The following is a 13438-nucleotide window of genomic DNA, read 5'->3' on the forward strand; positions in this document are numbered from 1 at the left end:
AGAGATAAATTCTCTCTATGTTGCCCAGGCTGGTCTTGAACTCCTGGCCTCAAACAATCCTCTTGCCTCAGCCTCCCAAAGTGCTGTGATTACAGGCATGAGCCACCATGCCTGGCATTAATAATATACGCCAACTTGGTTAGACTACAGTAACCACGTGTTTAGTCAAACATGTCTTGATATTGATGTGAAGGTACTTTTAAGATGAAACTAACATTAAAATCAATACATCTTGAGGAAAGATTACTCTCTCTAATGTGGACCTCATCCAATCAATGGGAGGTAAAGTAAAGGATTGAACACCCAATAAGAAGAAGGGGGAGTTCTGCTAGCAGACTGTCTTCAGACTCCAACCACAGCTCTTCCCTGGCTTTCCAGCCTGCTTGCTTACTCTGCAGAATTTGGAGTTATCAGAATCGACAACTGCATGAGTCAATTTCTTATCATTAAAATCTCTGTGTGTATGTGTATGTGTCTATAGACACACACAGATGATATAGGCATATATATATCTCCATAATATTGGCGTTGGTTCTGCTTCTCTGGAGAACCTTGACTACTGTACCTATGTAAATTATAAAGCTTAATGATATAGCAAACATGTATCCAAACAAACAATCTCCAAATTGCATATACCACCTAGTTATCCAGAAACTGGATGATGATTGGTAGATATGAGTTTAATTCATAAATTTAAAAGTCCAACACTTCTCCTTCCTCTGTGAGGTAACTGTTATGCTGAATTTTGAATTTATTATTTCATTTTTGTCATTATTATTTTATCACATATGTAGCTATGCTAGAACAATTTATTTTGTTTTGCCTGTTTATAGGAAAGTATCATATTTGTATATAGGTCTAGTTTTCTGAGACTTCTTTTGAAACTTAAAATTATGCTTTAATGATTCGTCCTTGCTGTTGCAGCTGTAGTTTATTTACTTTCACGTTCTATCATATGGATGTGAACATACTGTAATTTAAAATTTATTCTCTAATTCATGGACATTTATATCATATTTAATACTTTGCACACTTTCATGATCTTTTTTATATATGTCTGTTAGTATACATGTGAATGAGTTCCTTGAAATGTACTTTGAAATAAAATTTCTGGGTAGTAAGTTATGTGAATGTGTAATTTTTCCAGAAGATGCCACATTGCATTTTATGAGTAATGCATAAGTGTTTTCATTGATCCACATTCTTTCTTACTGCGGACTTCTTACAATTTTCCAAGCAAGTAAATGCAAAATGTAATCAATTTGTCATTTTCTTATGATAATAAGAATTGTTTATATATTCTGAATACTGAGTCTTTGTCCATTATATGTGTTACAAGGATCTTCTCACACTCTGTGGCTTAGTTTTTCACAGTCTTTGACATATTTTTGAGGAACTGAATTGAAATAATCAAGTCTATTGTGTTTTGGGGGGTGGGTATATTTAAGAAATTATTCTTTCATTCCAAATCAATAAAATATTGTTCTATAATTTTATTCATAAAGATCCTGTGTTCTTCCTCACACTTAATTCTTTAATCCATTTGAAATTGACTCTATAAAAGTATGAGACAGAAATTCTTTTTTTTTTTTTGGTCAAAAATGGATTCAAGAATTCTATCAACAACATTTATTAATATCCCCTTTTCCCCTGTTCCCTCATGATCTTCTATACCATGTTCACCATATATCGCATCCTTGTGTATATTGGGGTCAGCCTCTGGACTCTCTTACCTGTTACATTGCCTACTTTTTATCTCCCGGCACAAATGCCGCATGTCCAAACAACATAGCTTTACAATGAGTTTTGATATCTGTAAGGAGACATCTCCTCACTTTATGCTTCTATCTTGCTTTTTTTACTACCACAAAAATTTTAGGATCTTCATTTCAAACTCTTGCTAAAATTAAATTAAATTGACTTTTTGGATTCATTTGACATAAATTTATATTTTTTGCTAATTAAGTGTTCTTGTCCATGAATGCAAAATATTTGTCTATTTATGTTTTTAATGTCTGTCAAAACATGTTATGCATTTTTTGGTACAGGTCTTACACATCTTCTATTGGATGTATTCCTAGGTACCACATTAGTTGCTAATGTACATACTGCATTTTCAAATAATTATGTATTCTATGTGTTGTAGGTATATAAAATGCAATTGATTTTTAAAATATTAATCTCAGAGAAACTCACCTTGCCAAACACTCTTGTTATTTCTCATAATTAGACTGCAGTGTATTTGGAATTTTCCAGATAGACAATCATGAGTATCGGAAAATAGCTTTATATTCTTTCTAATCCTTAGATATTTGTTTATTTTTCTCCTTTTAATGAATGTTATGTACTTCTAGTACAGTTTAAAATGGAAAAGTCTTCACCTTAAGCCGTATATGCAGAGTCTGATCCACTTATCACTACTTGCCCAGCACTGCCATGATCTAAGCTATGTCTCTTGCCAGAATTACTTTAATAGCTTCCTAACAGTTCTTCCTGTCTTTACTTTTGCTTCTGCTCCATCAACCACAGTCTATCCTCAATACCACAGCCAAATGATTCCATAACACTCTAATGGTTCCACATTTAACTCAGAGTTAAAGCCATTACAAGATGTACAATGTTTCTGTAAGGTTTTCCTTCTCTGAAGCCTCCCTGTATTTTCTCCACTCTTGTTCTCACTGCTTGCAGCAGACACTGTTGATGCCCCATCTCATATCACACGGACCTACCTCTGAATTCATCTATGGGTATTTTCTATGCCCACTAGCGCTATCCCCCTTCAAGCACTTGTGTATCTGGGCTCTTGCTTCTCTGCCCAAGGGCTGACTCTGGCAGCACAGAAATTTTCTGAGTCCACTGCAGGACAGCCCAGAAGTGTTTGGGACATAATGCTCCAAGGACAACTGTCAACCTGTGAGAGATGGGAATCTGTGGACAAATACTACTTTCCATTCTCTTGTTGGAAAATTCTGAGATACTGTTTAAATGTATCCTCAGCTAGTCTTCAGTAAGTCCTCTACAAGATGGGCAGCATTTGCCTATGCTGGTAAACTCTCATCCACTCACCTTTTATAAGCCATTCTTCTTTCTCGGCTTTTCTTGTCTTGCCTGGTTCTCAGGATCACCTGTTAAGCAAACTACATTCATTCAATTCCTTGATAATGTTATTATTTCCAGGGAAAACCCGATCTAGAATACTGCATTGGCCACACTCACTTTGCTATCTTTCAAACACAAAGGCATGTTACTGCCTTAGCAAAATTTCACCAAGGGGAATTATTTTTTTTCACATATCTGCTGGGTCAACTCCTTCATACCTTTCATGTGTTTGTTAAATAACCTTTTCTCTGTAAGGCTGAAGATGACCACTTACTTAATGCTACCACCTGCACCCCCACACCCCTCCACACCCCTCCACACCCCTCCACACCCCTCCGCAGCCCTCCACAGCCCTCCACAGCCCTCCACACCCCTCCAACCTCTTGCACCCCCGATCTACTCTAATCTGTTCAACTTAAATTTGTTTTTTTCCATATCACTTTTTTAGATTCTAGCATTCTCAGTAATTATTCACTGTATTTATTGATTGTTTTCTATTCCCTAATAGAATATAAGTGCTTTGAAAGCAGGAATCTTTGTCCATTTATTCACTTATGTATCACGGATGCCTAAGAAGTTTCCTGGTATAGGCGTAATCAATATGTTTTCAGTAAGTGAATGAGTGAAAACAAATAGATGAACAACTTGTCTTGTTACTGATCTTGAAATAAACTATTTGAATGTTTCTTCACTTAGAATAAAATGTAGTATGACTAAGTCCTCAAAAACAATTGCAACAGAAACAGAAATTGACAAGTGGGATCTAATTAAACTAAAGAGCTTCTGCACAGCCAAAAAGCAAGCAAATAAACAAAAAGCCTGTCAACAGAGTACCCAGACAACCTATAGAATGGGAGAAGATATTCACAAACTATGCATCTGATATGGTTTGGCTGTGTCCCCACCCAAATCTCATCTTGAATTGTAGCTCACACAATTCAAGGAAGTGTCCTGGGAGGTACCCAGTGAAAGTTAATTGAATCATGGGAATGGGTCTTTCCCATGCTGTTCTTGTGATATTAAGTCTCATAAGATCTGATGGTTTTATAAAGAGGCACTTCCCTGTACAACTTCTCTCTTCCCTGCTGCCATGTAAGATGTGACTTGCTCCTCCTTGTCTTCCATGATTGTGAGGCCTCCCCAGCCATGTGGAACTGTGAGTCAATTAAACCTCTTTCCTTTGTAATTACCCAGTCTCTCAGGTATGCATTTATTAACAGAGTGAGAGCAGACTAATACAGCATCTGACAAAGTTTTAATATCCAGAGTATATAAGGAATTTAAACAGTTTATCAAGCAAAACTCAAATAACTTCATTAAAAATTGGGCAAAATACATGAACAGATACTTCTGAAATAAGACACAGAAGAAGCCAACAAACATGCAAAAATACTCAGCATCACAAATTATCAGAGAAATGCAAATCCAAAACCACAGTGAGATATCATCTCATACCAGTCATAATTGCTATCATTAAAAAATCCAAAAAAAAGATGCTGATGAAGTTGCTGAGAAAAAAGAATGTGTATACACCATTTGTGGGAGTGTAAATTAGTCCAGCTACTGTGGAAAGCAGTTTGGAGATTGCTCAAAGAACTTAAAAACAAAACTATTCGACCCAGAAATCCCATTACTCCAAAACACAATAGATTGTTCTATCAAAATGGCACATGTGCTTGTATGTTCATTACAGCACTATTCACAATAGCAAAGACATGGAATTAACCTAGATGTCTATCATTGGTGGACTGGATAAAGAAAATGTAGTGCTTATATGCCAGCGAATCGTATGTAGCATAGAAAAGATGAAAATCATGTCCTTTTCAGCAACATGGATGCAGCTGGAGGCCATTATCCTAAGTGAATTAACGCAGGAACCAAATACCATGTGTTCTCATTTATAAGTGGGTGCTAAACATTGGGCACTCATGGACATAAAGATGGTAACAGTAGACACTGGGGACTCCCAGAGAGGGGAGGGAGGCAGAGGTGCAAGGGCTGAAGAACTGTTGGGTACTATGCTCAGTACGTGGTTGACAGGATCATTGATACCCCAACCCTTAGCATCACACAATTTATCAAAGTAACAAACCTGTATATGTACTGTATGAATCTAAAATAAAAGTTGAAATAAATATTATTTTTTTTTTAAAAAAAGAAGGGCGATATTTAGGCCAGGTGTAGTAGCTCACATCTGTAATCCCAGCACTTTGGGAGGTCAAGGTAGGAGGATTTCTTGAGGCCAGGAGTTCCACATCAGCCTGGGAAACATAGATCCCATCTCTACCAAAACCCAACAAAAAAACAAAAAAATAAATAAATAAGAAAAATAAAAAGAATGAGCATGGGGGGTATGGTTGCTCAAGCCTGTAGTCCCAGCTACTCAGGAGGCTAATGTGGGAAGATCACATGAGCTCAGGAGTTGGTGGCCACAGTGAACTGTAATTGCATAACCGCACACCAGCCTGGGAGACAGAGCAAGACCTCAAAAAAAAAAAAAAGGAGTATTTGCTATAAGGTTTTGGTGGCAAACCTTTATCAGCTTAAGAAAGTCTTTTTCTAGCTGTGTTTATGAATCAAAATGTCCTGTGGTTTTTCTTTAGTTACTGTCCTTGTCTCATTTGCTTTCATAAAGTAAGCTACAAGAATGCTTGCATTTTATTTTCTAGAATACGTTTTATAAGAATGGGATGTTATTGAAAGTTTAATAGAATTCACTCTCATCTTTACTATTTTTTTTTCTATTTTATGTAGTTTTGAATTCTGTTGTTCTGGTGCTAACATCTTTATGAGGATACTTATGTAATTTTTCATCTTTGTATTTTGAAATATAACCATTTAAGAAATTAAATTGGCACTGATTTCATAACTCTTATAGCAGAAACTTAAAAATTATTTTATATTTAGATTTTCAAAATAGTTAAAAAAATTTTTTAGTTCCTACTATGTACCTTGGTAAAGAAGTTGAATAACTCATAACACTAATTCTCAAGCCAATCAAGTTTATATTCCAGTGAGTGATGAATACATAAAGCAGATAATTTACAGTCTGGTGGGAGAGGTGCTGCAACACAGGAGGTAAAAGACAGCATGAATGCACAGTTCCAAAATAATGTCCTTTCCAAAGAAAGCAATGGAAATTGGAAGCAAGTATTCAATTATTGAGGAGATATTTTGAGGGGCTCAAATGTCATCATTACGATGAAAATCAAAATTGCTACTTATGCACTATTATGAATTTTGGTGGCTAGGGGAAGAGTGAAATTCCTCACAGTTACTTCACAAGTTTCGATATGTTATATTGTCTGTATCATTTAGTTCTAAGTATTGTAGTTGTTATGATTTCCTCTCTGACTCAAGAATTATTTAAACATGTTTCTTATTTTGCAAATGTTTAAAATTTTTTTAAAAATATATTTTATTATTATTCATATCTAACTGTATAAGTCAGGGTTCTTCATATAAAGAGAACAAACAGGATAAATATGTGTTTGTGTTTATGTGTGTGTGTTTATGTTTGTATAATGCAATTATGGGAGCTAGCGAGTCCCAGAATCTGCACGGTGAGTCAGTGATCAGAGGACCCAGAAGAGCCTACTGATGAGTTCTAGTCCAAAGGCCTGCAGGCTCCAGACCCAAGAAAAGCTGATGTTCAGTCCAAACTGGAAGGCAGGAAAAAGCTGATGCCACAGCTCGAAGTCTGTCAGGCACGAGGAATCTTTCCTTACTTTTGAGAGGGTCATACATTTTATTGATTCAATGAGGCCTACTCACATTAGGGAGAATGATCTGCTTTACTCAGTCTACGAATTCAAATAAATGTTCATCTCATTCAGAAACACCCACAGACACACCTAGAATCATGTTCGACCAAATTTCTAGATACCTCATGGTCCAGTCAAATTGACACATGAAATTAGCCATTACATTGCATTATTATTATTATTATACTTTAAGTTCTGGGTTACATGTGTAGAAGGTGCAGGTTTGTTACATAGGTATACACGTGCCATAATGGTTTGCTGCATCCATCCCCCCAACATCAATGTTAGATATTTCTCCTAATAGCCTTCCCCAATCCCCCCATCCCCTGCTATGCCTCCCTTAACCCCCCACACTCCCAACAGACCCCAGAATTTGATATCTATGACAAGTCTTTGAAATTTTTTGAGAACATATTTATGGTCAATTTAAAATCATATTTCATGTGGGCTTCAGAATAGCATATATACTCTAACTGTTGGGTAAAAAGTGTGTGTGTGTGTGTGTGTGTGTGTGTAAACAAATGACTGAACCAGGTAGTCATTTTAACAAATAGAAAACTCGTGTCATTTTTTTTTCCCATTTATTTTATTGCATTTTAGGTTTTGGGGTACATGTGAAGAACATGCAAAATTGTTGCATAGGAACACACGTGGCAGTGTGATTTGCTGCCTTCCTCCCCATCACCTACATCTGTCATTTCTCCCCTTGCTATCTCTCCCCAGCTTCCCACCCCCCACCGTCCCTCCCCTATTTCCCCCCAACTGACCCCAGTGTATAGTGCTCCCCTCCCTGTGTCCATGTGTTCTCATTGTTCAACACCCGCCTATAAGTGAGAACATGCGGTGTTTGATCTTCTGCTCTTCTGTCAGTTTGCTGAGAATGATGGTTTCCAGGTTCATCCATGTCCCTACAAAGGACCCAAACTCATCGTTTTTGATGGCTGCATAATATTCCATGGTGTATATGTGCCACATTTTCCCTACTCAGTCTATCGTCAATGGGCATTTGGGTTGGTTCCAGGTCTTTGCTATTGTAAACAGCGCTGCAATGAACATTCGTGTACATGTGTCCTTATAGTAGAACGATTTGTAATCCTTTGGATATATACCCAGTAATGGGATTGCTGGGTCAAATGGAATTTCTATTTCTATGTCCTTGAGGAATCGCCACACTGTCTTCCACAATGGTTGAACTAATTTACACTCCCACCAACAATGCAAAAGTGTTCCTATTTCTCCACATCCTCTCCAGCATCTGCTGTCTCCAGATTTTTTAATATTCGCCATTCTTACCGGCATGAGATGGTATCTCAATGTAGTTTTGATTTGCATTTATCTGATGACCAGTGATGATAAGCATTTTTTCATATGTTTGTTGGCCTCACGTATGTCTTCTTTTGTAAAGTGTCTGTTCATATCCTTTGCCCACTTTTGAATGGGCTTGTTAGTTTTTTTCTTGTAAATCTGCTTTAGTTCTTTGTAAATTTTGGATATCAGCCCTTTGTCAAATGGGTAAACTGCAAAATTTTTTTCCCAATCTGTTGGTTGCTGATTCACTCTAATGATTGTTTCTTTTGCTGTGCAGAAGCTGTGGAGTTTGATTAGGTCCCATTTGTCTATTTTGGCTTTTGTTGTCAATGCTTTTGGTGTTTTGGTCATGAAGTCCTTGCCTACACCTATGTCCTGAATGGTTTTCCCTAGATTTTCTTCTAGGGTTTTTATGGTGTTAGGTCTTATGTTTAAGTCTTTAATCCATCTGGAGTTAATTTTAGTGTAAGGTGTCAGGAAGGGGTCCAGTTTCTGCTTTCTGCACATGGCTAGCCAGCTTTCCCAACACCATTTATTGAACAGGGAATCCTTTCCCCATTGCTTGTTTTTGTCTGGTTTGTCAAAGATCAGATGGTTGTAGATATGTTGTGTTGCCTCCGAGACTTCTGTTCTGTTCCATTGGTCTATATCTCTGTTTTGGTACCAGTACCATGCTGTTTTGATTACTGTAGCCTTGTAGTATAGTTTGAAGTCCGGTAGTGTGATGCCCCCCACTTTGTTCTTTTTGCTTAGAATTGACTTGGCTATGCGGGCTCTCTTTTGGTTCCATATGAAGTTTAAGGTGGTTTTTTCCAGTTCTGCGAAAAGGTCATTGGTAGCTTGATGGGGATAGCATTGAATCTGTAAATTACTTTGGGCAGTATGGCCATTTTCACGATATTGATTCTTCCTAACCATGAACATGGAATTGATTAGAAAACGACAGTACATAATTAAGAAGCAGCCCAGGTACCTATTATTGTCATTTTCCATTGTTGGTTTGAGTTCCTAAAGTTCTAATCACAGTGAATTTTAAATAAAAATGACACGAGTTTTCTATTTGTTAAAATGACTACCTGGTTCAGTTATTTGTTTACACACACACACACACACACACACACACACACACACACACACACTTTTTATTTAAAATTCACTGTGATTAGAACTTTAGGAACTCAAACCAACAATGGAAAATGACAATAATAGGTACCTGGGCTGCTTCTTAATTATGTACTGTCGTTTTCTAATCAATTTTTTAAATTTAAAAACAATTGAGTTTACCTCTACATATTTATTTAACATTTTATTCATTGTATTTTCTAAATGATCAGTTTTTTTCTTAGTCAAATGTTCTTTCTGGTTTCTTAAAACCTACACAATGGAAACTTAAAAGAGGGAAAAAAAAATACTTATTATCTGCTCTGTGAAATTATAGGTATTCCCTGAAGCAAAGAATACTGAATTTTCTGGCTGACTGGATGGAGAGTCTGGGCAAGCAAAGGGAAAGAGAAAATAAGGACCAAAAGTCCCAAACTAATTTTTAAAAATTACTAAATTAGATGAAACTTTTCCTTCAGCTAAGATAAATTGGCCATGCCTACACACAACCTATTCCTTCTAATTTCAGAATATATCTTTCTAAACTAACATCCTTTTCAAATTTGCTTTTGATAACAAAATAAACCAGTTTACCTGTATTTATTTGGTCCTTGTCGGGCTGACAGTATAGCATAAATTACCAGGGAGATCTTGAGCGTAGCATGATGTAAGTCCTCAGTTGGTACCAATAACACATTCCATGAAAATTTTAAACCTTAAACATAAGCAAGCAAATGAAACATTTAGTGTCCTGGTCGATATTGAGCCTAATTTTTCTGCTGCTTTGATGGTATCTGCTTTAGTTGGCATTGTCAGTTTCAAGTTGAAAATTATTGAAATGCCTCAACCCTAGACCACATTAAACAATTTCATGATTTAATAGTTTTTTCCATGACAGCATTACTGGCTCGGGTTTCTCAGGCAGCTTAATCATGCTGTGATCGTTATCTTTCATTTTGGATTTGCTGATAGATATATAAGCTTTGTTACTCTGTTAAAATATATATAGAGAGAATAAAAAAATCTATATATGCATATTTTACCACTATGACAAATAGCTAGTGGAAAGTTATTTATTCATTAGCATATTTTTATATTCTGTCTGCCTAATTTTAATTATATAAAATTTTATCATTTGCAAATATATATCTTGGTTTAAAATAATAACTATAGTGGGTAATTTTGATTTTTCATTCAGATCTCCCAGCATTCCTTTTACCCTTGTTTATGTGCATAAAGGGCACCATTTGGTTTGTTTTTGCTTCCATATCTTGAGGCTTTCTTGGAAGATGGCCTTAGACTCTGAATACCTCTTTGTTCACCTAGATGCCACTCCTTAACTAATGACTACTGGGTGCTGGAGTTTACAAACACCAGCCTCCTTCCTTTACTTAGCCCAGGACAATTCCTGGGCATAATGTGGACTCCAGGGCATCTCTGCAGGGTCAGGTTGAAGCTACTGCTCTGGCTCTTAGCCTCAAATAGCTCATCCACTTACTCTTTTCCTTTTCCTTCTCTTGTTACTGCTATCAGTTTTTTGGTTTCCTCAATAACACTTCCTTACAAATCACTTGTACAGGGATGCTCAAATCAAGGCGTACATCAGAGTACTAAGCATAAAGATATTTAACCTTAAAATGACAAGTAAAAATGATCTTTAACCTCATTTTTATTTTGAAGGAGTTTACTCTTTAGACTCCCTAATTATCCCTTTTGAGGCTTTATTTTTGCAATATGAATACTAACGCCAGTTTATGCTTTGCATTTCATTCATAATTTAATAGGTAATAATCCTAATATGCAGATGATATAAAGCCATAGCATTTCAAAGTCCCATGGTATCTAGAGAGATATAATAAACTGGCCTTCAGAGGATCAGAAATTACCAAGTATTCTCCAGTGTGTACTAGAGACACAGTCACATTGCATTCTATGTGAGAATGTTAAATTCCTTCAGACTTCATGGTCATTTTCTTGAACTGTTAAAATAAACTGACAGTCCTATTAGCATTAATACAGCTAGATAGGTAACTGAGAAAAGCCACAAAAAATAAATATTTTTCTGTCTTTTGAGAATTATTTTCATAGTATATGGCTAGGGAGATAGGTCTTCTGCAAAAGGCAATCAATTAGTCATTTGATATTGGCTGAGCTCACATATTTGTAGTTGGGTCAAACTTAGTGGTGGTTTCCTAAGAGGAGAGAATACTTATGGGAGAAACATTACAGAAGAAAGAGATTTTTACAAATGATCAAGCCATAAGAGGTAGATATTGCACATCTAAAATTACACAGTTACTGTTACAGCAGATTGCATTAATCAGAAAGTAGGGAAACAAGAACAGGGAACATACAAATAAAATGGAGACTTGCCCAGGTAGAAGAGACATTTAACTTTCCACAGTAGTTATAATGCTACATTATGTGCTGTAAGAATGCAACAAACTTAAGTTATGATTACAAAACACTGTTTGACAAAATTTTATTGTACTAGATTAACTCAGTTTTTTTCTTTTTTTTTTTTTTTTTTTTTTTTTTTTTTTTGACAGAGTCTCGTTCTGTGGCCAGGCTGGAGTGCAGTGGTGTGATCTCGGCTCACTGCAATCTCCTCCTCCCAGGTTCTAGCGATTCCCCTGCCTCAGCTTCCTGAGTAGCTGGGACTACACGCGCATGCTACCATGCCCAGCTACTTTTTTGTATTTTAGTTGAGATGGGGTTTCACCATGTTGGCCAGGATGGTCTCAATGTCCTGACCTCATGATCCACCCACCTTGGCCTTCCAAAGTGCTGGGATTACAGGTGTGAGCCACCGCGCCTGGTCAAATTTTTATTGTAAAACCTACATTACATTTTCTTTCCAAACATCTGTATAATATTTATGAAACTTGTTTTTACCCAGGCCACAAAAATAAGTCTCAGTAAACTATAAAAAATTTAACATTATGAAGGTCATATTTTATATTACACAAGTATAGAATTTAGTTTTGATAAAAGACAATACATTAACAAATCTATTGGGTAAAAAAGAAAATACAAATTATACTATTAATAGCAGGCCAAAAAGTTTTCTTTCAATTATTTTAAGTTAGATGTGTGCATTATTTATTAAGAAAAATAATAAAATTCGATATCAAATTTATGACAAATAAGTGTGTATTTTTTGTTTTAGAAATGTTAAATATATTTGAATGCATAAACTCTTCCCATTTATGCTGATGTAGAAGGCAGGATTCTAAGATTACCCTAATCACCCTTGCCCTTGTATAACCTCTTCCTTATGGATGTCTATGAAACTTGTGAATATCATGAGTTACTAGTCTCCTGATTATGTTATATTGTATAGCAAAAGAGTTTTTAGGTTGAGCCTGGCCTAATTAGGTAATTTCTCTATAAGTAGAACATTTTCTTTGGTAGGCAGCTGACAAAGAAGTTAGAGAGATACACTTCTCCTAGCTTTGAGGATAAAGACATGAGCTGATGTGTTTGGAATTACCTATAAGGGCCATGTGTCAAGGAACGATGTGCAGCCTGTAGGACCTCAGTGTGACTCACAGCTGACACACAACAAAAAAGCCAGAGCCTGGGCCCTATGGCTGCAAGGACATAAATTCTGCCAAAACTCTATTGAGACTGAAAACAAATTATTTTTGAGTCAAATTTCCAGATAAGAATGCAGCTTGGCCTACACTTTGATTTCAGTCTTTAGAGACCCTGAGCAGAGGACCCAGCTAACTCATAATTCTGACTAACAGAAACTATGAGATACTAAGTTAATGTTCTTTTTGATACATTGATTGTAATTTGTTACACAGTGCTGTGACTGTTTACTTCCCAAATTCATATGTTAAGATACTAACCCCAGTGTGATGGTATTAAAAGATGGGGGCTGATTGTGGTGACTCACATCTGTAATCTCAGCACTTTGGGAGCCAAGGTGGGAGGATCACTGAGGCCAAGAGTTCAAGACTAGCCTGGGCAACATGGTGAGACCCTGTCTCTACAAAATATTTTAAAATAATCCAGGCATGGTGGAACACACCTGTGGTGCAAGCTACTCAAGAGGCTGAGGTGAGATGATCACTTAAGCCAAGAAGGTCAAGGGTGCAGTGAGCTATGATTGTGCTGCTGTACTGCAGACTGGGTGTGGAGTAAGACCCTATCTCCAA

Source organism: Cebus imitator, unplaced genomic scaffold (assembly GCF_001604975.1).
Source record: "Cebus imitator isolate Cc_AM_T3 unplaced genomic scaffold, Cebus_imitator-1.0 Scaffold133, whole genome shotgun sequence".
Taxonomy (NCBI): domain Eukaryota; kingdom Metazoa; phylum Chordata; class Mammalia; order Primates; family Cebidae; genus Cebus; species Cebus imitator.